At 37.2% G+C, this 27,724-nt stretch overlaps 1 protein-coding gene across 8 annotated transcripts in view; it reads right to left on the bottom strand.

Annotated features, from left to right (window-relative positions):
• TRIQK (triple QxxK/R motif containing) overlaps nt 1–25,846 on the bottom strand; it is an 85,362-nt gene extending 59,516 nt beyond the window's left edge. For 4 of the 8 annotated variants that reach the window (XM_041769467.1, XM_041769474.1, XM_041769470.1 and 1 more), the window contains exons 1-2: nt 25,715–25,840; nt 13,719–13,878 (exon numbers count right to left, since the gene is read on the bottom strand). The gene's annotated coding sequence lies outside the window, so the exon portion shown is untranslated. Of the gene's footprint in view, nt 1–13,718; nt 13,879–25,714 lie in introns of all 8 variants that reach the window. The other 4 variants (XM_041769468.1, XM_041769471.1, XM_041769472.1 and 1 more) reach the window with 3 other exon arrangements.
• Nucleotides 25,847–27,724: the final 1,878 nt, after the last annotated feature.

Raw genomic sequence — 27,724 nt, 5'->3', positions numbered from 1 at the left:
TTTTTAAGAGAATAGGTTATAATAAAATAAGTGCAGTATTAATGAGCATTTGGGGGAGTGCAACAGCAATATCTAGTAAGGTCTAAGATATGTATATATCAGAATCATCAATTCCACTGCTAGTTATATGAATTAGAAAAATAATCCTCTATGTGAACAGAACACTAATAAGACCATTTAATGCAACATTTTTAATAATAGCAAAAATTTAAAATTTGAAAAAAAAATCCAAAGCCCTGTTAGTACACCACAATTGACTCATCAATGAAATATAATGCAGCTAAAATGCGTATGCCGTGAAGGGCACCTGGGTGTCTCAGTCAGGTGAGCACCCCACTCTTGGTTTCAGCTCAGGTCATGGGATTGCCTGAGGCTCTGCATTCAGGGCAGGATCTGCTTGGGATTCTTTTCTTCCTCCCTCTCCCTTCTCATCTGTTCCTCCCTATCATTCACTCTTTCTCACTAAAATAAATGAATAAATATATATATATATTTTTTACATCTGTGGACAATGATACACAAGTTAATACATTTATATAACATTTTAAAACATTCAAGGGGCACCTGGCTGGCTCAGTTGGTTAAATGTCTGCTTCAGTTCAGGTCATGATTTCAGGGTCCTGGGATGGAGCCACACAGCCACATGTAGGGCTCCCTGCTCAGTAGGGAGTCAGCCTCTCCCTCTCCCTCTGTCCTTCCCCCCTCATGCTCTATCTCTATCATAAATAAATAAATAAATAAATAAATAAATAAATAAATAAATAAATTCAAATCAATAGCTGATACTATTTAGGGAAAATATATAGTACATATATAAATTTTCATGCTTCTTAATAATAAACATCAAAAAATCAATTTCTTTGGTTATCTGGTGGAAATAAAAAAGACAGATAAAATTGAGATTGCTTGCACAAAGATATTTAATTGGATCCAAAAACAGCATTCAGTTGGGTCGTGCTTTTTTACCCAATCTGAAAATATTTGGTTTAAATGGAGCATTAAGGGGCTCCTGGGTAGCGGAGTTGGTGAAGCATCTGATTCTTGGTTTCAGCTCAGGTCATGAACTTAGGGTCATGAGATTGAGCCCCACACTGAGGGGCTCAACCCAATAGAGTCTGCTTAAGACTCTCTCTCCCTCTGCCCCTTACCCCCTCAAATAAATAAATAAATCTTTAAAAAAATAATAAATGAAGTGTGACAATCACTTAATTTAATAGAATTGTGTTTGTGTTTATATCTGCTATCATGTAATTTATTTCCTATTTGTTCCATCTATTCTTTTTCTTATTCTTCATTATGTGCTGCTTTGGGATTAACTGAACATATTTTAGTATTCTATCTTCCCTTTTAACTTGTATTCTTGTTTTGCATTGTTAGTGGTCACTCTATAATGTATATATATTGTTATCCCAGTCTATCTTCAAATACTCTTTTACTACATATTATATAAGGCTTTACATACATGTTACATCTACATGTAAATTAAATAAGTCATAGGCAATATATTTGCTTTAAACAATCAAGTATATTTTTTAAGTTTTTAAAAATGAGAAAAATACTTTTCATATTTACCAACATATTTACATTTCCAGCTCTTTATCCATTGTATAGATTGATGCCTCAATTTCCTTTTTCCTGAATAACTTCCTTTAATATTTCTTGTAGTTTAAGTTTTTGGCAACAAATTCTCTCAGCTGTTTTTTTAGATATAAAAGTATTTGTTTTGGCTCCCTGCATGGAGCCTGCTTCCCCCTCTGCCTATGTCTCTGCCTCTCTCTCTCTCTCTCTCTCTCTGTGTGTGTGTGTGTGTGTGTGTGTGTGTGTGTGTGTGTGTCTCATGAATAAAGATATAAAATCTTAAAAATAAAAATATTTGTTTTGTCTGTCATGTTTGAAGAATATTTTTGCTGGGTATAGAACTCTATTTTCTTTCAGTACTTGAAAGACATCACTCCTTTATCTTCTTGTTGGCATCATATTAAAGATCACTCTTCAAATTTATATTTTTTTCTTTACTTCATATGAATCCCCTGTTTTGACTATTTTAGATTTCTTTACTCACTGTTTTTAGCAATTTAATTTTGATGTGCCTTGGTGTCTGTTTATGTTTTATCCAAGTAGGGGTTCTTGGGACCATTCAACTAGCTTTATCAGAGAACCGGGGTTCCACCCTACCCTGATCTTGCTAATGATGAGAGCAAAATAAATGACAATAAGATAATATTTTTCTAATATTTCTAATATAATTCTAATATGAATTCTACTGCAATTGTTTGAAATTTAGACAAATGGCTTCTGTCTATACCAGTAAAGAATACTGACCTAGTAGAATTCTCACATTTGAAATGCCACACATCGACAATATCAATGTTTTTCAGTATCATGCTAGGACTCAATTAACAAAGGTATCCAAAGGAATGATATCTATTGTTTCCCATATTAATTATGATTGAAATACTTCCCTGCCCCCCCAAAAAATATCCAAATTCTGAAAAGACTCTAAGAACCAAGGAGATTACATTACCTAAAAATTAAACTTTACAAGCATTTAATGACTTTTAACTGTGTCCTAGATGCTATCATATTTACATATGATAAGGAATCTTTAAAGAGGTTGGCCAGATGCAATCGCTATAAATCATAAATTAGACCTAATTTATGCACTTCCCCAGATTCACTGCCTACTATGGCCTCAGTCACTTGCCCAGTGGACGACACCAGCCATTACCTTCAACTCATCTTCTAATACCACTCTCTGCCTTGACATCCTCTGGATGTGAAGGTAAAAAAGCACAACTTCCCTACCATCTCCAGTCATAGAAATACCTACTCTTGCACCCATAGGAAGCATGGCTCCTCCCATCACCTCCAAGATCCTAATGATCCCACAGTATACAGTGTGAGATCTGACTTCTCCAACAACAATCTGAAAAGCACATGGACAGTAACATACCATGAGATGAGTTTTAACAAATGAGAAACAAAAGATAGGAAGATGTGGGCAATACATTTCTTTCTCTTCCTCAGTTCAGCTACAGTTGACCTCTGAACAACGTTGGGGTCAGGGGTACCAATCCACCACACAGCGAAAAATCCATGCATAACTTTTAATTCTTCCAAAACCTAACTACTAACAGTTCATTATTATATGGAAGACTTGCCAATAATATAGTCAATTAACACATATTTTGTATATTGTATGAATTATATATTGTATTCTTATAATAAAGTAAGCTAGAGAAAATGCTGTATTTATTGAAAATCTGTATATTTTAAACACATAGTTCAAACTCATGTTATTCAAGGGTCAACTATAATTGGTTCTGTACAGCATGTCCAGAGATTTCCCACTTAACTAAACAAAAATCTATGTTTTCTATTTGAAGCCATGGCCAGCTTAATAACCACCTTGTATTCACACTGGTTTTCTTTTTTCCATTATTCTCTCATGCCCCCCTTGTATTGCACCCAGCTTAACCTGTACCTCAAAATATGTTGTCCAATGACCTTATAAGATATTACATTACTATACTTCTCTCACATCATTTCCTAAATATATTACAGCTTTTTGCAATTAACTGGGATACTCTGTGGTTTCTCAAAAGAGTTTTGAATGTCCAGTAGAGACCCAGAGTAACTTTGCCTAGAAATTCATAAGCTGCTTTTTAAAAATAGAAATCTCAGTGTGTGAATTCTATGTGTCTATTCTGTTTTAAACCCAGGTAAGAAAAAAGTATGGTAATATGGCAGAGATGTAGGAAGTGGTGTGTCAAATGTAAATACAAAAATGTTGAGTAAAGCAAGAAAGACTTGGTATTAGCTACAGAAATAATGAGGTGATCTTGGAGCACATAATAAATCAAAATTTGAGTGTGGGAATCTATGAATATGATGAAATATAACTTCTATGATTATGGTACATTAAATGGCAAAAGAAGTTTCACGGATTTAATTAATGGCTGTATCAGCTGACTTTAAAATAGGGATATTATCGAAGTGGGATTCACTTAATAATAAGAGCACTTTAAATCTTGATTTAGAGGTCATAGTCAGAGAAGTTAGAGAGATTCAATCTGAAAGGGATTTGATACATGAGAAACTCTCCACTGCTAGATGAGGCCATGTGGCAAGACATATGAGTGGCCTGAAAGAGGTCACTTAGCTAAGAGGAAATGAGGACTTCAGTCCTACATCCACAAGAAACTACATTTGGCAAACAGTTTACATGAGTTTAGAAGTAGATGATGCCACAGAGCCCTAAGCATCGTGGTTGGCATTTGATTTAAGGTTTGTAAGATCTGGAAGAGAGAACTCTCAATCAGGCCACGCTGGACTTCTGACCCACAAAACTGGGGCTAATAAATGGTTGTTGCTTTAAGCCATTAAGTTTATGGTAATTTGTTATGCAGCTAAAGAAAACTAATTAATATATACCTGGAATGGGTCACCTGATAGGTAATTATTGATTCAGTTAAACATAGCTATACAAGTTATTACTAGTAACTATTTTTAAACACAAAATAATGTGTAATTTTAAAAAACCCTTTCCTAAACTATATTTTTATTAATAAGTTAAAATGTCACTACATTAACATATGTTTTTAGGGATGCCTACATGGCTCAGCAGTTGACCATCTGCCTTTGGCTCAGATCGTGATTCCAGGGTCCTGGGATCAAGTCCTGCATCAGGCTACCTGCATGGAGCCTGCTTCTCCCTCTACCTGTGTCTCTGCTTCTTTCTCTGTGTGTGTCTCTCATGAATAAATAAATAAAATTTTAAAACACAAACAAACATGTTTTAATGGTTTTTATTTTAGGATCAATTTTTATTCTACTGTAAGGCAGCATTAGTACTCTGCAAGTTTTCTCTCTTTCCCACTGGCCAATTTTCAACAGTGTTGATAAAAATCCTCCTCCAGATAAATTAACATTTTGCAGGACGCCTGGGTGGCTCAGCAGTTAAGTGTCTGCCTTCTGGCTCAGGTCGTGATCCTGGAGTCCCAGGATGGAGTCCCGCATAGGGTTCCCCGCAGGGAGCCTGCTTCTCCCTCTGCCTGTATCTCTGCCTGTCTCTCTTTGTGTCTCTCATGAACAAATAAAATCTTTAAAAATTAATTAATTAATTAGTTAATTAATTAACATTTTGCCTCTGAACCAGGTCCTCTAGAAGTTATTTCCAAAAGAGAATGATTATTGTCAGCTGTTTGCTATTTGCCCTCATGAGCAAACAGAATAATGATCACATGTTTAAAGGCCACAAGCACAGGAAATACATAAATGTTTTCTGAATTTAAAAAGTCAATTATTTTAATATAGTTTATAAATATACTTTATTTCATTTTCTCTTTATAAATATACTTTATTTCATTTTCTCTCGTACACTGTTACTTCTATATTTATATGATTAAACATAGCATCTCCTTCAGTTATGTCATATAAGAGTTCATTTTATTTCTGCCCCTGCCATTTGTATCTGAACTTCTATGTCATTCAGAAATATAAGGTACTGGTTGAAAAAACATCTTTTCACCTTTATTATTTTCAAATAATTTGAAAAACATACTTTGAATCTCTTGGCTAAAAAACTAGAAAATGAATATAGACAACCCCAGTCACTTGGTCCTTAAATGCTCACTCATATAGGTATCCATTGGGAACATGCAGTAATAACAAGAAAACCCGGAATAGTGACACGCATGATTTTTATTTGCACAATTTCATGCCCTCTGTAGAATCACTTGCTTTGTTACATGGTGAGAAGACAAAGCAACAAAATGCTAACTAACATCTTTCACTGTTTCATGTCGATTTGTTTCTTAATTTGAAAATTGCATTTAAATTTCTACCAAACCTACCTTAGGCAAACATTCCTTCAAGGAAAGAACGGCATTTGTGCAATGAACTGTTATACTAGCATGAAAAGCATTCCTTATGAAAAGACAAATAAGTGATAACAAAGAATTCCCATATCCTTCACTTAACACTTTTAACTATGAGTATCATTATAGTGAATAAGAGAATAATAAAAGATTTATAACAAATGGAACTGATAAAAATCAACTAAAGATGTTCGTATTCTACATAATAAGAGATAAACGTGATAATTTTGTGAATTAAAGATTGAAGTTTACAGGATTTACTCAGAAAACAGAAACTCTCTGGAAAAAAACTATCTGCACTGGTAACAGTTTATTTCAAAGATTTAGCAAATATGCTAGTCTTCATGATGCTAAAATAAATAGTTTAACTATAAGTGCTGAAAGACAGGCAATACAAACTTTTTAAAAAGATTTTATTTACTTATTTATTTGAGAGAGAGACAGCACGAGCAGGCGAGGAGGAGCAGAGGGAAAAGGACAAGCAGGCTCTGTGCTGAGTGTGGAGCCTGGCACAGGGCTCTTGCCCATCATCCTGAATCATGACCTGTGCTTAAAACAAGAGTCAGATGCCTAACCAACTGAGCCACTCATGCATCTCAGGCAATAAAAACTTTCAAATAAAAGTTTTGGTTTCAATTGTTAAAAAGAAAAAATATATAAGTCTGACAATCATAATTTACATAAAACTTCATATTCAAGAAGATAGTGGAGCTTGTTTTAATTTGACAAGCAAGCTGCATAAATTATCTCTAATAAATCAGTAATAACATTTATTCACAATGAATCAATATATTTACTACAAAGACACCCTTCTTTATGAAAAACTGTGTAGGGATCCCTGGGTGGCGCAGTGGTTTGGCGCCTGCCTTTGGCCCAGGACGCGATCCTGGAGACCCGGGATCGAGTCCCACGTCGGGCTCCCGGTGCATGGAGCCTGCTTCTCCCTCTGCCTGTGTCTCTGCCTCTCTCTCTCTCTGTGACTATCATAAAAAAAAAAAAAAAATTAAAAAAAAAAGAAAAACTGTGTATATGTGGGTGCATATACAGGACAAATATGCACAAAGATTTTGTGTGTACAGCATATTCATTTTAGTGTTACCATGTGCCCGAAGAGATAGTTCCATGTATTAAGTTTAGATCATAAAATAAAATTAATTTTTAATTAAATTATTTTTTAAAATGTCTAAACTATGCCACAGAAATGGTCCAGCAGCTTCTATTAAAAACCGAAGCAAAGAATAGAAAATAAAAAAGAAAAATAAATATTAGATGTTAAAAAAAAAACATTAAAAAAAAAACCTTAATTTCCCAGTGAAAAAGATGCTCTGGGCAGAAAGAAAATGACTAAAATATCAAAATAGAAAATTAGAAAATGGTTTGTTTAATAAAACAGGCCAGCTCTTAATAAAAATCTACTATACTTCCTAGAATACTTTGATGATATGAAAATGATGAGTAAGTTATTTTTCAAGTGTGATGTATCTAGGAAATAGATCAGCGAAACAAAAAGAGTAATATCATCACAGCATACAAACAGAAAATTCACATATAGAAGGAAAAAATCACAGTTTACATTGCATTCATGTTTAAAATCAAACATCACTTTTTCACATTCTGAAGATTCCCCCCACCCCCCAAATATGGAAAGAAAAACAAGCCAGGGCTTTAATATAATATTTTTTTTCCAACCTGGAACAGCTGCAAAAAACAAATCTTGCTGGAGATAAGCTTGGTTATAAATATCAACATTCCCTTTAAATAAGGGAGTCCAGTTTTCATACCATCTGCCTCTTTCTAAAAGGGAAAAAAAAACATGAAAATCATAAACTAGGACATCCTCTTTCAAATAAGGCATTTAAAAATGAATGTAGTAAAAAGGCTATGAACTGCTCTGAGCCCCTGCCTTTAAACTTACCCTGTTTAGCTCAGATCAGAAAACAGGATTTCATGAAAGTAAGCAACTCTTAGTCTATGAATAAAGTCCCTAAAGCAATTAATAAAGAAAAAAATCTTCTCAAACTTGTTCACATTTATTAGCCATGATCATGATTTCTGATGGGACCACATTTCTCCATAATGCATCATACTCCTTACTGTTCATTTTTTAACTACATTTGTCACTTTAGTTACCTCTACTTTTTCCAAAACCTTTCTACAGCCTGTTCCAAAGACTTTCATGTTATCTTTTCTATACAAAAATCTAGTTACTAACAGAACTGGACTTTTCTTTTAATACAGATTCTATCCTTTGCAGAAATCTTTCCAATGCCTCTCTCAACACAGTGGTCTTTTTATACGCAAGTTTGAATTTTATCTTAAAACCGTCTTTCTTCTTTTGCCCTTAATTATTTTTCATTCTTTGTTAATGACCTTGTGATTGAACATTTTAATTTTTCACTGTACCACATCATTACTACTTCAATAATGAAGTCCATAAACCATATCCATTATTTAACTCCTTAAAGCATTCACAAGAGAGAATTAATGAAAGATGGCCTACCAAATAGAGCGGTTCAGAGTGGTCTACTGGAGATGCATACATAAAGGAAGATCCTGTATAGCAATACTAAGATCGCTTAAGAGAGAGTAGAAGAACCCCAAGACACAGAGAAATGGTGTCCTGTATTCTAACAATATATGTAAATGTTTAGTCAATTCCTGGAATTACAGTGGTAGGATTCTGAAAAGCTCCTGTAACAAAAGCACCTAGGGAGCCCCGGCATAATTCAATCTCATATTTATTCTTGCCCTTCCTCTTTTTTCTCATGCACACATAAAGACACACCAATAGAGCTGAACAAAGAGAGCAAAATTGAATCTTCAACCATGAGCATTTGCAGTTATTTTAAGGTGCTAAGACCACACTTTAATGTGTCCTTCATAGGAAAAATATGTCCGAAGACTTTTTTTTCTTTTTTTCCAATTCACTTTCCTTCCATTTTAGCCACAGACCACCCAGGTCTGTAATTATACAAAACAAAGTTCTTTTACAAATGGCAAATGACATTTAATTGCTTTCTTGGAATGCTGCATCTTCAGTGTGTAAGGAGGGAGGAAAGGGAGAGATGTCTTCAAGATAATGGTCAATAATATTTAATCTCAAATTAATTATTTAAAATAAATGACAATCAATATTTCATCCTTTTCATGATTTGATGTAAGCACTATAAAACAATAGGAATAATTAGACTATCAATGTTGCAACAGAAAAGTTGTTTTTCCTTAGTCTATCAACTATTTGAAAATATTAAAAAGGCTTTTTAGTATCAAATTTACTCTGTTTATTTTCTGAATTCCCTCCATTAGAACATAGTACCACAAGAGCAGGGATCTTTGTTTTTATATACTGAAATCCAAAACAATTAGAAAACTGTGGCACATAGTAGACACTCAATACACGTTATTGAGTAAATATTTTTCAGAAGACAGTTGTGTTAACTTAAATCACCCATATTTTATGGTTAGTTATTGTAAAAAGTTAAAAACACCTTGAGGTTTAAAATATAACTATTAATTCTCTATCTCTTATAGGAATATGAGCCTGATAAAAGATGGAGTAACTTTTCTCTATTTTAACTTATTTCCTTTCTGGTTCTATCATTTTTTACTTATTTACCAAACTAAGCTCATTTACCATTTTTAAAATAGGCACAGTAAGAATACCTCTCCCATACAGCTGTTGTGAGCACTCAGTTAAATAGCTAAAGATACAAAGTACTTAACATGGCTCTTCTCACACAGTAAGTGTTCATTAAATGTTATTAGTATCATTACGTCATGCTGTCATGCCGGTTTAATTGGTTACTCACTGTTGAGGTTACCACACAGTCCAAATGGCTTTTATAAACAAAAAACACAACCTGAACTTGATGACCTCACATTCATTTAAAAAGTCAATGAGTTCCTTTATAGTTCAAGGTTCTTAGAGTATGAGAATGGTCTCAGGATATACTATACCTATACTAACCTAATTACATATAAATTATACACTTGTCTGCTACTATTTGATCTCCTATCTTCTATTATCAGCTAAATGGCTTCAACAAAAGTATCCGTGGATTAACTTTTAAGATGCCAAATTACATAGGCTGTTTTATTCTCGGCAAATCTTGGAAATCCTGGATTAAGAGAGTACCACTTTCATGCTTACAGTATATGCACATAATCAGTACTCAAAAATACTTTGTAAAATGGTTGGCTTCTAAACAAACAGGCTTAAACACTTCTCTCCAGTTTTAAAACTGATAACTGTATCTCTAAGTTGTACTAAGTTTATATATGTGTGTGTGTATATATATATATATATATATATATATAAAGTTAATATACCTATATCGATATCTGTATGTATCTATATTCCCACTACATGCATTGAGCAGGCCAGTATGGGTCCCTAGGGAAGTACCCTGCTATTAGATAAAACTGGTTCTGTCATCCAGGCCTCAAAACTTTAATTTGCAATAATAAATGTAGCTCCCAAATATCTTAACCATGGGTCTAATACACCACAGCAAACAAGAAACATGATTTTGAAATATCCTTTAAATTATAGAACATTCCAAACCATGTCTTCTAAAACCTTTAAGAAAAATATCACAAGTATTCCAATCATTTCTCTATCTTCTCTTCAAAAATTAAACTTCACTGTCACATTACACTACTTTATTTGAAAGTGTATCATAAAAGAAGGATTTTACAAAAGCACTGGATAACTACCTCACTAATTTTAGAAATTTGTATTCCCTCTGTTATGAAATGATTGGGTCCTTATTATCACATTAACCAAAATTCTGGGGCTGGAGCTAGATTATATCTCATGAGTCCCTCTAATGGAAGTAGTATACCCAAAAGTCTTTTCAAGTGTACATTTTGAATTATTATTGAACTCTAAACAATTTAAAGAAAAAGCAACTGAGCTTCCCAAAGCAATTTTTGCAGTAAAATGTATAATCTGATTTTTTTTCAAGTACATAATAACACTTCCCAGCAACTTCTCTGCTCCAACTTGGCGGTATGTCCCATTTGACCCATTACAACTTGCAGGGCTCTCCTAAAGTCTTCCACCCACCTTCATTTTATTCTAGGCACATGAGCTGGTTCCCCAAGTCGCAAAGAATATACGGATCACTAGGTAAGAACCGGACACTTACAAGCCTACTCTAACTCACTCTCTCACACACCAACATACACATTTATATACATAACAAACACTCGTAAATCCACACACACATGCTAAGGTCTGAATACTGTTCATGCCATTACCTCTACTATCATCTCAGTGGACTAAGTGTCCTTTTTTCTACCAAGGCCCCCTCGGTGCCCTGGAGTCCACCACTTCCATGTATACACTTTTCCTGCCTTTTTACCCTTTGTTCTGCTCCTTTATCATTTCTCTGTCATTGCCTTCGTCTGGAGTCTCACCAGCATTACTGCATTAGTATCATAATTGGTTTTGCTGTCTCAGGTCTTGCTCCCCTCAAACCATCCCCCCACACTGCTTCTAGCATAATCTTCCATAAATTAAGTTTAATCAGGAAACTTCCCTGAAGTATATTATATCATTCGGTGTTTCCCTATGTCCTTTAGGATGGAGTTCCAATTTCATAGTTTGATGTGATCTAAACCCTGTTCTCCCTCCAGTCTCTACCTGTCTTAACCCCACACCAACACTGTGCTCTACTTTGAATTACATACAGTTCCCTGAAATTATCACACAACATAACAGCTTACTGCCTTTGCTCATGCTCCTCCCCTCTCTGAAATACTTTCAAGTACTTCTTACCTGGATATCTTCTACTCCTTTAAAACAGTAGAAAGGTATAGCAGTCATTAATTCTACTCACATATCTTCCAATTTTTCTTTCCCTCTGGGTAGAGATGATATTGCATTTCACAGTCCTCGTTTTGAAATTTGTTTTGACCAATAAAACTCTACATGCCAGTACATAATTAACCACTCTCTTCCCATTGCTGCACCTGGATCATGGAAGTACATGAGCCTTCCTATCAACACATTTTGGACATGTAATCTGTATGAGAAACAAACATTTGTTGTGTAAAGACATTGAATTGGGATGTTTGTTCCTACAGCATAACCTAGGCTATTCCAACTGATCAATAAAAATAAAAATAAAAAGTTATCTTTTTAAAGAAGCCTTCCATAAGCCCAACACACTCTGACTCAAATGCTATTTCCTCTCCGAGTGATGACAGCAAGGTATTCATACTCTTATCACAACACTACAGAGTAGTGAGATGGCTGCTGTGACCCCCCACCGCCCTTCAAAAGGTATTTCTGAGGACAGGACCTGTGTATTTCATCCCTACATCATCAAGGCAGCTCTCAGGCAAACAGGCTTCAGCAATGGAATGTGGAAGGGCCCATCGGGAGACCCACCTCAAAATGCCCAGAGGCCCTAACTGACCGATGGGATACTTACAATTAGGCACAGAGACCAGAAAAGAGAAGTCCATCCGATGGCATACCTCCTCCCCTTCCCCCTTTAAAAAGAGCCTCTTTGCAGGCAACCTCACCTCTGCTGTTCTGCTCACCACTCCCTTTCAGTGTATTCAATAAACGTCTGGCTCCTTTGTTCTGCCCCAGGTGATTCTTTCACCTCCTGTGCCATGACTTCATCACCTCCATCAGATGGAGACACACTCCATTTAGACACCACATGTGTGGTCACCAATCAGCCTCATGGTTAAATGCTTAAAAAATGTTTGCTATATTAACTAGTGGTTCATTCATTCGCTCATCAGGGACCAAGGATGACTCCAGTTGCTAGAGATGGAGTAAAAGAGAACAAACAAATACACCTGCCCTCATAGGAACCAATACTCTTGTGAAGAATAATGTCATAAGCAACACAACTAAGTATTAAATATCCAGTTTATTATATCGTATTAAATGCAGAGTAGAAAATAGAGAGCAGGGATATTTGGGTGGTGACCAGGTAAGACCTCATTTAGACAGTGATCTTCATAATAAAGACCCAAAAGAAAGTAAATAAATTGGCTATGCAGATACCTAGGGAAGAGTAATTCAATAGAGGGAATAGTATAAAAACCCTGAGATGGGAACACGTCTGGTATGTTCAAAGAACAACACAGGAGCCAGTATGGCTGAGCAAGTGAGTGATTAGAGATGAGATTAGAGCAGTAACAAGAAACCATCTCTTGCAGAGACCTATAGGCCAGTTTAAGAGCTTTAGCTTTTATCTTGAGTGAAAGAGAGAGCCATTGAGTGAAAGAGTTCTGAGCAGAGGAAGAGGTGGAAGAGGAGAGCAGAAGATAAGGTCAGAGATGTAATGGGGGCTCATATGCTTTGATTGGATAACATATTTTCTCTTCCCACAAAACAGGTGAAATGCAAATATACCCATTAATCAAGAAAGATTAAAAGTGACATTGAATGACATTTTATGATGATCCTAATCTGTTCATTACTTACTGTATAGGGACATTGATTATAATCTATGTATAATTACCAAAATATAGTGATGTACCAAAGTATCATAGTGTATCAAACATAAGAGAGATGAAGTATTTTATGGAGGACCAAATCCTAATAGACAACTAATAATACTAAACGATTTAAACAATAAGTCAGATATAGATTTATAGCTCTTCAGACCTTGCTTTACTTACTTGGATTTGCCCAAATGCCACAAAACAAATGTAAGTAAAAACATACCCCCATCTTCCTTAAGAAAGAACCACATTCCAAACTCAAGTTCACTGCCAGAAGCAAACAAACCAAAACAAGAAAAACAAGTGAGAGAAAACAAACCACAAGTCAAAACACCTTTTGCCAAATGTTAAATCAAATAAACACACCTTGTGCTGTGTCCTTGATGCTGCCAAGTCTGAACTCTGGAGAGCTGCCAAGGGGTAAGATGTTTCCAAAGGCAAGATCTTTACTGAGGAAGCTGCGCTTGCATTCCTGGCAAATTCAATTCCAGATACCAATAACAATGCTCTTGGTTGCTTTTTCTTACTGGAATTCGAAATAGAGTATATGGAAACATTAAAAATGGATGACCTCCAGTGCCCTAATACCCACAAAATAAAATCACTGCGGTAGCATTTTCCAAGAGGTGTTTCTGGGTTTGCTAAGTCTGTTCTATATTCAATTGAATTAAGTTTCTTTGGTCAAATATACTCAGAAAATGTTGTATACTGTGTCCCTTTTTCACAACGCACATCTTCAAAAAAAAAAAAAAGATTCTGAGAAATTCTGTACTAAGTCTATTTAATTTACTTAACCCAATGTCTCTGAAATGTATTTAATTAAAGACCCCCTTTCCACTGTAATAAATAGTAACATTATTTCTGCAGATCACACTTCAAGAATAGTTCATTGAATAGTGATTATCTGAAAAGTAGTTAGAGATGTGTTCACATAATTTTAGAGTTGAATATGATATAAAGGGACCAATTTGAATTTGTTCTCTGTTATTGTAATTTATACAGTATTGACCTATAAAATTATTGTATTTATTTAACCTTAAATGTTTAAATATGCTACTTTCTAAACTAAATGCCCATTAAAAAGCAACACAAAAATAATCAAATAATATATGATTTATTCATTTTTTGTTCAGCAACTATTTACTGAATACCTATTATGTGCCAGGCACTGAACCTACCTCTAGCTTTATGTTGCAATTGCTCTTTTATAGATAAGAGTATCAAGTTTAAATGGTTCTTAACCACTTTCTCATAATAATAACACCAACTCAAAATCTAACCCCAAGCATTTAAGAACACAAGTTTCACTAATTTTAATCATATTGTTAAAAATAGCTTGCAATCTTTAGGCTGTTTTTAAGTAGTGATAATAATCCAGCTCAAGCATGATAATACGAAAGCATAGTCTTTTTAAAAAATGATGCTGCAGAAGAATAAAATGGAAGTCTTATGTGGAAAAAAAAAGGCAAAAAGACAAATTAAATTTCCTTACTCTCTACAGTCCACTGCCAGTCCTTGAAACAGGCAGAGTGACTTTCCTTTAGGAGCTCAGCTGCCTTGATGCGAACACTTTGCTAAGGGCAAAAGGCAATCTTAGCCTGACCCCCAGGATCCTGTAAGTCCATTTTAATATATAAAAATTTCTTTGGAAACTTCCTTCATCTCTACGTCCTCGCAGGATACATGTTAGCAATCATCCCCCAAGTATATGACCCAATGATATACACTGGAAGGGTCTCATGACTAAGATTTTATTAGATAGTAATAAATGACCTTTTCCCAAACAAGAGCTAGCCCCCTCAAGGTCCTGGAAATGTTGCTTCCAAAGTTCCTTAGAGACTTATGCCATCCCTAACCAACTCTCATCTTGAAAATTGGGATATAGTTGGCCACTGCTCATGACCCCAGTGCAGCTATTTCTGCCCAAAGGTCCTAACCTTGTGCTTTAATAAAATCACCTTTTTGGACCAAAGATGTCTCAAGAATTCTTTCTTGTCTGTCGGGTCCAAATCTTAACATCTTTCCTACATCAAAGTATTGTTTCATACAATACACAAAAATTAACTCAACTCAAATGAATCATAGACTTAGAAGTAAATACTGAAATTTAAAAATTCTTAGAAGAAAACAGAGGAGTAAAACTTCGTGACCTTGGGTCAGGCAACAGTTTCTTAGAAACAACGCAAAACATACAAGCCACTATGCAAAAAATAGGTATATTGCACTTCATTAGAAGAAAGAAAAACTTCTGTGCTCCAAAGTACATGACCAACAAAGTGAAACGACAACCCACAGGAAAGGAGAAAATATTTGCAAATCATATATCCAATATGGGACTTACACCCAGAATAATGAAGAACTCTTACAACTCAACAGTAAAAATGCAAATAATCCAATTTTTAGAAGGGCCAAGGATTAAACAGAGATTTCTTCAAAGAATAAAAACAAATTGCCAACAAGCACATGCAAAGATGCTAAATTTCATTAGTCACTAGCGAAATTCAAATCAAAACTACTTCACTAGACAGACAATATAAAGTGTCAGTGAGGATTAAGGGAAACTAGAACCTTCACACACTGCTGGTGGAAAAGTATAATGATGCACAGCCATCTTCAAAACCATTTGGCAGTTCCCCCCAAAAAACATAAAGTAAATCATATGACCCAGCAACTCCAATATTTACCCAGGAGAAATGAAAACATATGTCCACATAAAAACTTGTAGATGGATGTTCATACCAGCATTATTCTTACAGCCCAAAAGTGGAAACAATCCATGATGAATAGATAAGGAAAAGTTATATAACCATACAACGGAATATTATTCCACCATAAAAAGAAATGAAATCTTGATACGTGTTACACCATGGGTGAACCTTGAAAACATTATGCTAAGTGAAAGAAGCCAGGCACAAAACTCCAGTTAATACATCATTCCTCTTCTTCTCTTTATATGAAATGTCCAGAATGAGAAAATCTACAGAGATAGAAAATAGATTAACAGTTATGTAAGGCTGAGAGTGAGAGTGGAAGAGATGGGACATGACTGATAATGGGTACAGGATTTCTTTTTTGAGCTTATCAAAACATTCTAGAATTACATAGTGGGGATAGTTGTACAACTATGTAAATATGCTACAAAACTACTGAATTGCACACTCTGAAGTAATAAACGTAATGGTTGTGAAATACATTTCAATAAAGCTGTTATTATGAGAGTCACAAATAATAAATATATTTATAGTCCTTAATCTAAAATGTTTGGTCCAGTTGTGTCTTGAAGGTTTTTAGATTCCAGAGAGGGAATGTGTCCCGTTTACTATAATTATGTAACTCTCCTGGAGCAAAGCAGGATCAGTATATTAGTAGTTCATAACAAAATCTTATCACTATTGACACTGACTAGGAAAGTAAACAACACTACATAAATAGCCCCACGTCATTTTAAATATGGTTATGCCACAACTGAGTTTATGCAAAACTTGGAGAAAAACTTATTTTGCAGAACTTTTTTTTATTTTTTCAGAACATTAGGGTTTTGAAAATATGACTAATGGGTGTTGGGCCCTTATTAATGATGACGATTAATATTAGCAACAATAATCTTATCAGCAGTCCCCATTTACTGTGCTTTGTATGTCATACATATGATCAGAAAGAAATTCTCATAACATGCCTATGGGATAAGTACAATTCACTCCAACTGGGAAAGATGAGTTTCCTAATGATTAAGTGACTTTTCCAGGCACACACAGTTAACAAAGAAAAGGGCAGAAATTTGAATGCAAATCTATCTGATCACAGAGCACACTGGCTTTCTTCTACCGTGCAGAGTATGTTCAGATAATCCCTCTGAGATGTAGACTTCAAATCTATAAAATGGAGTAAAGAACACTTTTATATATATCACAGATTATTGTAAGGATGAAATAAGATCATTATTATGAAAACAATGTAGCAAATATAAAGGTCCATGTAAGTGTGAGACAATATTACCTGGAAAACTACTTTTATTACTATATCTAAATCAATGTTTATAGTGAGATATAGTTTTAGTCAGATTCTTTACAGGTGTTCAAAATAAATATGCTTATTTTATCAGAAGAAATGCCAAGCATTAAATATTGTTTTTTAAATATCTGAGAAAAGAAAATCCAAATGTTCAAGTAGTCCATAATTAAACATCTATCTCTAGTTTTTTTGTTTTGTTCTTTAAATATTTTATTTATTTATTCATGAGAGACATAGAGAGAGAGAGGCAGAGACACAGGCAGAGGGAGAAGCAGGCTTCCTGCGGGGAGCCTGATGCAGGACTGGATCCCAGGACCCCAGGGTCACAACCTGAGTCAAAGGCAGATCTCAACCACTGAGCCATCCAGGCACCCCACTTCTAGTTTTAAAAAGGTTTTATAAGCCACATATAAAACTGGAACAGTGTGCAAACATACATTGTTTGATTTTAAGGTAGTTCTGTGTACCCAGGAGAGGCCAGATTATTATTATTATTATTTGCTTTACAGGCAACTTCTTAATATTTTGAAAACTTAAAATTATTTGATTTTATTTAAAAGCCTGCTCACAAAATTATTTGATTTTATTTAAAAGCCTGCTCACAAAATTTACATACCATATAAATTATTAGGATAATTAGGGGATTGTGTATATATCCTCCCTCAAGGAAACTTTTATTACAAATGGGACATAGGGGGTATAGCCCAATGCTACTTTTGTTCTGTGATGGTATATTCCTAACATTAAAAAAAAAATTTAGAAAGTGGTGGATTTGAAAAGTTTAAGAGCCATTATTTTAAGATACTGATCCAATTACATTGGCTTCATAGCATGAAAATCTAAAATGGATCCTTACTGCCTATAGATGAAAATCACTTTGTGTGGCATATAACAGCCTTCTCAGCCTGGGCCAGCAGGTCTTTATTGCCTCAACTCCAGTCACTTTTCTTCAAATTGTGTTCTAGCCACTGAATTTCTTTCATTTCCCAACTATGTGACCCTACTGGCAGCTTAGCAGCTTTACAGATCTCATTCTCTTTGCCTTGATGTTACCTTAGCCCCAGCCTCATCTACCTTAAATTCACAGGCATCCTTCAAAACCTCATTTCAAAGCCACTGTCTCTATATAATTCACCTATAACTGTACCTGCCAAACAAATCTTTGTTAATTAACTGATTGATAACCTAACTTACCTATTGATACAGTACATGCTTATCTCTATAAGCACATAAATTTTTGGCATACAAGAGTAAAACATTGCTATTTCTAATAAGACTGTAATAGCTAACTGAATGTGTTTGGAAATGAAATTCTAAAATCTTTACATGAATATGTTTCATTTAAGGCACAGAGATGAAAAAGTGAAATTCTGGATGATTAAATATGAAGAATAATGGACTTGTTTTTAACGCCGGTCCATAGAAGACCAAAGAAATGCTGGGATAGATAGAACACCAAAGGGCAATTACTTAGTAAATTTGGCTACCTTGAAATAATAAGAAAATTCCAATCTATATAAATCCAAAGTTTATGGTTTAAAGTTTATAGGGCAGGAGTTGCAAACTTTTCCTGTAAAAGGCCAGATCATAAATATTTACGCTTTGAAGGTCAAGAGGAAAAATCAAATTATAACTGTGTCACAACAATCTGTAGTGCTCTGAGCCATGAAAAGCAATACAGCAACACATCTGCATATCTGCTGCAATCATTCAATTCTGCTGTTTTAGCACCACATATGCTATGTCAATAAATGGGTAGGTGTGTTCCAATAAAACTTTATTGATAAACAAAATTTGAATTTCATATGTTTACATCACAGAACATTGTTTGTTTTTTCCAACCATTTAAAAACATAAAAACTCTCCATAGGTCATGGACCATACAAAAACAAGCAGTGAGCCAGATTTGGGGAGCCCATGGATCATAGTTTGCGATGAATGATTTAGGTATATTTTAAAATCTGTTCATATTCTTAAATTACCAGGTTTCACTGCCAGCATAAATAAATTGGAAAATCACAAAATGTTATTCAAATCTAGATTGTTGTTGCTGAATTAACTTTTGCATTATACATCTTCTCATACAAGCAGTTTTTTGCATTTGCAATCATTTTTTAACTCGACTTAACAAAATTATTTAGAGCTACATCTATATTCTAGAACCCTAGGATATACCATTAGCTGTTTTTTTTAATATGCCATGACTTTTACATTTATATTATTTCATTTTCTAATAAATTGTTGTAGGTCTTAAGTTCTCCCCCCATCCCCATCCCGAATCCAGAAAAGCAAACAAGGTGTAGTTCAGGGTCTCTTATAAACTTAGGAATGGTTTTCTGTTGTCATCACACAAGAAATACAAATTACATAGATTTAACAACAACAAAAAAAAACAACATAAACAAAAAACTAAAGATGCCGCTCTATTGTCTTCTGATATTTACTGCTACAGAATAGGAGTCTGGGACCAGCCTAATTTTTGTTTCCCGACAGTATATGCTATCTTATTTTCTTTCTAGATATATGAAAAATGTTTTTATCATTATACTAATTTGAAATTTTTTTGATATTGTGTCTCTTTGAGTTGTCACATTTTATACGTTCTTTCTGCATCTATATGCCTTTTTTAACTCAGAAAAGTTTTGTTTTCTGTTACCTCCTTGCTTTTTTTTTTTTTTTTTTTTTCCAAAATCTGTGTACTCTTCTTTAGGAACAGTTACCTATATACCAGTCTCTCTTCTTCAGAAACTCCAAATATTCACATAATAGGCTTCATTCTTCTTCCTCTTTATATCACATTTCTGTTCATGAATTCAATATTTACAGAGAACTTTCGAGTCTATTTTCCACACTGATTAAACTTTCTGCAATAATACCAATTCTGTTTTTTACTGCCCCAAATATGGAATTTTTAATATGTCATTGTGGGAGGCAGAAAAATATGCCCCTCAAAGATGTCCTGTCCAGGTCCTGATTCCCTAACCTGTGAATATGTGATTACCTGTGAGGATCACATGGCAAAAGGGACTTTATACATGTGATTAAAATAAAGAACCTCAAAATGGAGATATTATCATGAATTATACCTGTTGGTCTTTAAAAGTGGATCTTTTCCTGCTATGGTCCGAATAGGATTTGACTACAAAAAAATACAGAGATGGAACGTTACAGGCTTTGAAGGTGAAGGAAGGGGGCCATAAACCAAGGAATGCGAGCATCCCCCAGCAGCAGGAAGGGGGGAGGAAACATCCCCTTCTGGAGCCTCCAGAAAGGAATGCACCCCTCCTAACACCCTGATTTCCACCCAGTGAGACCTATGTCAGACTTCCAAACTACAGATCTGTAAGATGATGAATCTGTGGTTTTTAAAGTCGCTAAATTTGTGGCAGTTTGGTAAAGCAGGAATATAAAACTAATACAGTTCATTTTTAGTTTTTTCGTCTTTTTGTTTTATCTTATCTTCTTATTGTTGCTTAATCATGGTCTCTTCTTTTTATATGGAGTTCTCCTGTCCATAGAGGCCATGAATTCTTGCATGTGTTAGATGTCAAACAATTCCCTCAAATGTTCTTATTTAGCTTAAAACTCTTGATTTTCACAGGTATGCCACTGAATCTTCTGATTACATTTTCTTTGGAGCTGTAGGATTTTAGGGTTCCACTTTATTATCCAGAATATTTGGGCATTGAGAGAGACTATACAGATCATTTCTACGTAGCCCAGTGTTTTCCAAATGTAAGTATGTATGTATGGGGGGTGGAGATGTTGTGGAGAGAAGAGGCAGAGAATGGACACCTAGGAAATGACAAAATGGAATCAGAAACTGGGTCTTTTTAAAATTATACCTTTCCATCCTGAAAAAAAAACAGATATGCCCCTGCCCAGAGACATTCAGTGCTATATTGAACCACTGTGAATAATGAGAATGTGTTAAAATGCTCAAGCACATTCTTCATAAAAATGGAAGAATATCACAAATTTTCAAATATGTATATCCACATAAAAGGAACTTGATGCCTGGAACATTGTAACTACCCTCCCTCAAAATAACGTATCTACTGCTGGTGACAAGTCTAAGACTTTCAGACCTGTGCACCTTCTACCTAGGGTAGGTTATAAACTGTCATCCACAAGTAGGATTTTGTCACAGGTATCCACACAATTTGTTATTCTACATCCTGCAATATTTGGATATTTTTAATATCTAAAGTATGTTAAAATGTTTTTTGGGTTAAACCACCTTCCTTTTGTCTTTGCCAAAATTTTAAGTTGTTCAATTAATTAGACTGCACCTACACCACCACATAATACTACTATGGAAGAACTAAGCTTCTTTGTATTCTTGTTGTCATTCTCCATGTTCAGTGGTTTGAAAACCATGAAATTGATAAGATCCTCTCACTTATGGAACTGCCTCCACTTTCTGATTCAACAAAACAGAATTTATTAAGCCTCTGAGTAGAATATTTGTCTTTCTATCATTATTTAACATTTCCACATTAAGAAGCTAGGAAATCATCTTTTCTTTTTCATGAAAATCCATACCTATTTCACTCCTTCATTGCAAAGATACTTAACAGGTGCGTATGAAACAGGTGTGAAAAGATTTAGCTCTAGGATTCTGATCCTTATCTGTTCATTAGAAATGTCTTGAGGATATCAAATATTATAAAATATGTATCACTATTTTCCATATTGTTTTAGACATTCTGGAAGAATGCCAAAAAATTATAATTTTTCTTGGCAATATTTTTATTAAAACCTACACACCTAAAGCTAAATCTATTGATATCAAAAATACGAATACAGAGGAATAAAGATGAGTGGGAAACCTGGCCTAGCCACACGTTTCCATGTGGAGGACTTCCACTGGAACAGTGATTCTCAAAGGAGATGTTTTTGGCATTGGGAGTGGGGGAAGAAAATTCTTCATTGAGCTGGACCTCTACATTACACAGGGCCCCCATTGCCAGTAGCTTTTAAACATATAGTAATAATCTGAAAACACCTCCACTTCTTTCAAATGACCTGAAGGGATGATCCAGGTTGGAAAATCAGAGCACTAGGTTAACAGTCCCGGCCTCAGATCCCACTCCATATTTGCAGCTTCCCAATAGGAGAGTTATCTGACTGGCGGCTGAAATCCATTGGTCCATATTACTCCAACGGGTAGATATTAGCTATTATAACCCTGAAAATACCAGAGGTGTTCCTTCTTTTACTTCACTTTCTGCCCTGGACCATGCATATCGGTAATTCTGCGTAAATGTAACTTTTCAGCAAACTGAAATTTTCTCTCACTGAAGTCTAGGTTCTGAGAAAAAGAAGGGGATGTAGAAATAGGTGGGAAGTACTCATTTTTGGTCTCCTATCCAAAGCATTATGCCTAGTCAGACATTTAGTCATGAAGCTGATATTGTAAATTCCACCTGTCTACAAACTCGAGAAAAAAAGCTATTATCTATTGAGCCCCTAAAAACTTTAACTTCATTAGAATGATTTCCCTAATCAATTTGTCTTCATATGTGCTTCTTATCCAGAAATGGAGTTAAGAAAGGAATAGTTAAATATTAAAGAGTTCAAATAAAATTATAAATGCTAATAAAGAAAACAAGCACTCCTATATACTCTTATGTTTATTACAAAAGCAATAAATGTTTTCTCTTTTCAATGTCTCCCTATCTAATGATAATATCTACTAGATACCCACTTTTATTGGTAAATCTAGGTAAGGAAACCTAGGTGAAGGAAACTTCAGCAAACAAAGTAACTATTTATAGCCTTTTATTTAAATATAGAAATCAGGAAAGGAACCACAGTGCAACCACAATATATCTTAGCCACAGGAAAATTAAAATAGTATAAAAGATAACTCACTTAATTTGAAGAAAAGAGACTTAGGAGTCAGGTCATAGTATTCAACTGGAATATCCTAAAAATAATCAGCTTTTCTTTGTCCAAAATGGACTTTTAGGGCAGCCCGGCTGGCTCAGTGGTTCAGCACCGCTTTCAGCCCAGGGTGTGATCCTGGAGACCAGGGATCGAGACCCGCATCGGGCTCCCTGCATGGAGCCTACTTCTCCCTCTGCCTGTGTCTCTGCCCCTTCTCTCTCTTTCTGTGCTTTTCATGAATAAATGAATAAAATCTTTTTTAAAAATGGACTTTTATAGAAAAGATAATTTATGTATCGAATGTTTATCTCAAAATTACAGTTTCACATTTTCTCAAAATATTTGACAATAATTTCTCTTTCCACACGCTTAAATGTAAGAATATCCTTTAAGAGAATGACCAAAGTGCATTTGAAAAAAATTATAGTTTACATGGTTTTGAAAAGACAGCAAAAATTTATCGAGCACTACTAGTTCTTGCTTATTAAATAGTTAAAAAAAAAAGGAGGGGGTGGTGGGATTGACTTAAAATCTTGAATTAAACTTATGGTAAAATGCATTGTGGAAGAAAGGAAAAAGACCCATTCTGTTCCCAGCTATGTACTCAGTCTCTCTCTGGGTCGAGGCAATGGGGAGAGTGATTTCTTTATCCCTCAGGAAGTTGATCCAAAACAGGATCTTAATCCAGGACCACTTAATGCTTCAAACTGTGTCTTTTTCTCAGGGGGGAGTCATCAGCTTTCCTTGTCTTCTCAAGGTAGTATATGACACCAGAAAGGTCATTCATTTTTGGATCTGAAGGTCATCTTTCCCAATCCTTGCAGGCTAGGTACATACTTTGAAAAACCTAGCGATGTCAATGGGGGGGGGGGGAAAGTGTCGTGCAAGACATTTACGGTGCTACGTAACCAGAACTATCAGAGAATCAATAACAAATAAAGGAGTTTCTTCCCCAATTCTAAATAGCCCAACGATAAGTCACAAGGGAAGTGCGAAAATACTTTAATCTGAATCATCATACTTCTTTGTTGTCTACAAATTCAGATCATACAGACCAAAAGATAAAGTGTAACCAATAATACTTCACATCTGTGTAGATCATTACTAATATGTTCATGATCAATTATCCCTCCTTACTTTTTTAGGAACAAAGGGCACAGTAGCCCCACTTTATAGATGAGAATACAGTTAGGAAGGTTATTGCCCAAGGACAAATATTTCCTAACCCTGCCAGGTTTCTAACTTCTAGGCCCGAAGTCCTCCCCTGCCTTATCAAGCAGCACAAGCTTCCTTCCTTCTTGGGGATTTACACAGTAAGCCTAGCAGAAGGAAGTCAAAGCAGATTTTTAGCTCCTTTTGTGTTTTCTCTCTGCAATGTTTGTTCTGCTGAATCATTTGGGCCCAACTGATAGGAGCCAGGAGATCTCAAGGGGTTATCATCTGTAGTCACCAGCTCACAGTTAATCATTAAATGTGGGTCAATGGAGCAAAGGGGCTGTAGGCGCTGAGTATCACCCACTTTTCCACAGAAGGGTCAAGAAAGGGAGGTCATGGACTGGGGGGACCTGTCCAAACCTGAGTTGCTTCAACTTGTTGAGCTTGCCCCCTGAGCTCAAACGGGCAGCAGCAGAAAAAAAAAAAAAAAAAAGAATTCTAGGTCCAAGAAAGCAGATGTCCGCACCTCCTGTTCCGGGCCATGCACAGGGACACCGACACTGTGGGTTCAGGGATGCACCAAGCAGCAGGCAAAGATGCCCACCCCATCCCACCCCACCGCTTCCTTTCACCTAAAGCCACCCATCACGCTGCCTGAGGCTTTTCCCTGCAAATGTGTTGGTTTGCAGATACTTATTAGGAAGGAAAAGCGGAGGGAGAAAAAAAAAAAAAGTAAGGAGACGGGGGGAACACGGAGGAGGGAGCAAGCACTACATACACACCCGCAGCGCTGGGCAGCGCGAGAAACGACAGCGAGGTAAGTGACAGCACGAGGGAGCCAATCCCAGGCCCCGTGGGGGAGTAGGCGGGGCTAAAATGTCCAGGGCCCCGCGCTGCCGCCGGACACGCTGGCAGGGCGGGAACCGTGCGTTGCTAAGCAACAGCGGCGGCCACGCCCCCCACCGCCTCTCCTCTGCACCCCCCCTCCCGCGAGCGTCCCGAACGCAGGAAGGGGTCCCTAAGTTAGCACCGTACCTCCTGCGTTTCCCGGGCCTCGGGTTCCCCCCCACGCAGCCCCGTTCCAGAACCTCCGCGCACGCGGCCCGCCCGAGGGCCGCTCTCAGGGGGCGGGACGAGCCTTCCTCAAGGCCTGTGGGGGACCCGCGAGCGGGGGGGGGCTCGCTGAGGACGTGCGGCCGCTTCCAGGCCTGGACGCTCCCGCCCCGCACCCCGCCATCCCGCCCCGGGCTTCCCTGGCAGGGCCTCCCCCTCCGGCCCCCCTCGCCGTCGCCGGACACACACACCTCAGCTCAGCCGAGGCGCCCGGGGCGGACAAAGTTGGCGTCCGGCGGCGGAGGTTGCTGTCCACGGTGCTGTCACTCAGAGGAGGGGCGGGACCAGCGGGCCGCGCGGCCCTACTCCCAAGGGGCGGTGCGGGAGGGGGCGGGGCCCGGCGGAAGGGGCGGGGCCTGGCGGCGGCCGCGCGCGCTGATTGGCCAGCGTGTCTCCCGCCGCCGCCGCCGCGGGTCCCGACCGCCCACAAGCGCGGGCTCTTGGAGCCCCGACCCCGGACCCACGAGGCGACCCCAAGGAATTGGAAGGAAGAACGAAGGGCTGTGACTTGTTTTATAGGCAGAAAACACACGCAGAAATGCGTAATTTCGCTGTTGAAGCCTGGCCACCCGACACGCGCGTGCACGCACTCGGCATCCGCGCTCCCCGGGGGAGCATCCCTGGGAGGAGGCATCGGACACCCCTGAAAACCGCGGGGGGGGGCGCTGAAGTCTCTCACCCGAGGTCCGGCAATTAGCGCAACGGGACCCACAACTTGGATGGGGATGAGCTGCCGAGCCAGAGAGTTTTGGGCAAGGGAATGAGTCACACCTTCGCCCAGGTGCCCCTCCCGACCCCCAAGGAGAGCTCCAGGTGCCCGGGACCTCTGGACGATGGGGCGGGGCGCGGGGAGGCTGCATGGATTCATCCTCCAGCCACTGCAAAAGTGTCTGCGCTCATCATCGTTATTATTTTTATTTTTAAGACTGTGGTCCATCAAATTTAAAATTCTTTCCAAATTTTTTTTTTTTTTTTTTTTTTTTTTTTTTTTTTTTTTTTTTTTAATGAGAGACACAGGCAGAGGGAGAAGCAGGTTCCATGCAGGGAGCCCGACATGGGACTCGATTCCGGGACCCCGGGGTCACGGCCTGGGTGGAAGGGAGGCGCTGAATCGCTCAGCCACCCTGGGCGGCCCCTCTTTCCAAAAAAAAAAAAAATATATATATATATATATATATATATATATATATATATATATATATATAATGTTCTAATTTAATTCTCAGTGTTTCTCTTGCTCCAGTGTCAAGTCATTTTCCTGTATGTAGGGCCAGCGCTTTGGACAAAAAAAAAAAAAAAAAACACCCCCCCCCCAAAAAAAAAGGAAAAAACCGGCCCTGAGAAAGGAACTAGCACGCAGAATGCAGAAGGATTGAGACATGGGTAAATAGAGACCCAGCTAGAAGGTCTCTGAAATCTCTCAGGGTATCAGGGCCAGGAATTGAATCCAAAATGAGATTTTATTTTATTTTCTCCTCCATCATTTGCTGGTCTCCAGTCTCTGCCCCAGAAATAGAGGTGGAGTTCAAGGAGGGTATCTTAACACTCTTAACCAGATTTGTATACACGAGGTTTTTTAAAATAGTGCAACCCTTTTCCTTCTTTTTTTTTTTTTAAGATTTTATTTGTTTATTCATGAGAGACCCAGAGAGAGAGGCAGAGACCCAGGCAGAGGGAGAAGCAGGCTCCATGCAGGGAGCCCGACGTGGGACTCGATCCTGGATCTCCAGGATCACGCCCTGGGCTGCAGGCGGGGCTAAACCGCTGGGCCACCCGGGCTGCCCTCGTCCAGAAGTATTGATTTGTTTTGTTTTCCTTTATGATTACAACCGTATCCGATAAGTTAATACACTACTGGGCATTGGTTTAAGATAGAAGGAAAAAGCGTGTGGGATCCCCGGGTGGTTCAGTGGTTTGGCGCCTTCCGCCCAGGTCGTTACCCTGGAGACCTGGGATCGAGTCCCACGTCGGGCTCCCTGCATGGAGCCTGCTTCTCCCTCTGCCTGTGTCTCTGCCACTCTCTCTCTCTCTCTCTCCTCCTCTATCATGAATAAATAAATAAAATATTAATACTTCTGGACGAGAAGTGCATTGAGATTCAATTAAAATATCCAGGGCAAAAAAATAAAATAAAATAAAATAAATAAAAAATAAAATATCCAGGGCAGCCTTGGGTGCCTCAGTGGGTTAGTGCTGCCTTT

The sequence above is a fragment of the Vulpes lagopus genome, chromosome 9, assembly GCF_018345385.1.
Source record: "Vulpes lagopus strain Blue_001 chromosome 9, ASM1834538v1, whole genome shotgun sequence".
Taxonomy (NCBI): Eukaryota; Metazoa; Chordata; class Mammalia; order Carnivora; family Canidae; genus Vulpes; species Vulpes lagopus.
The sequence above is the reverse complement of the archived record's forward strand: the minus strand, read 5'-3'. Positions and strand labels throughout refer to the sequence as shown.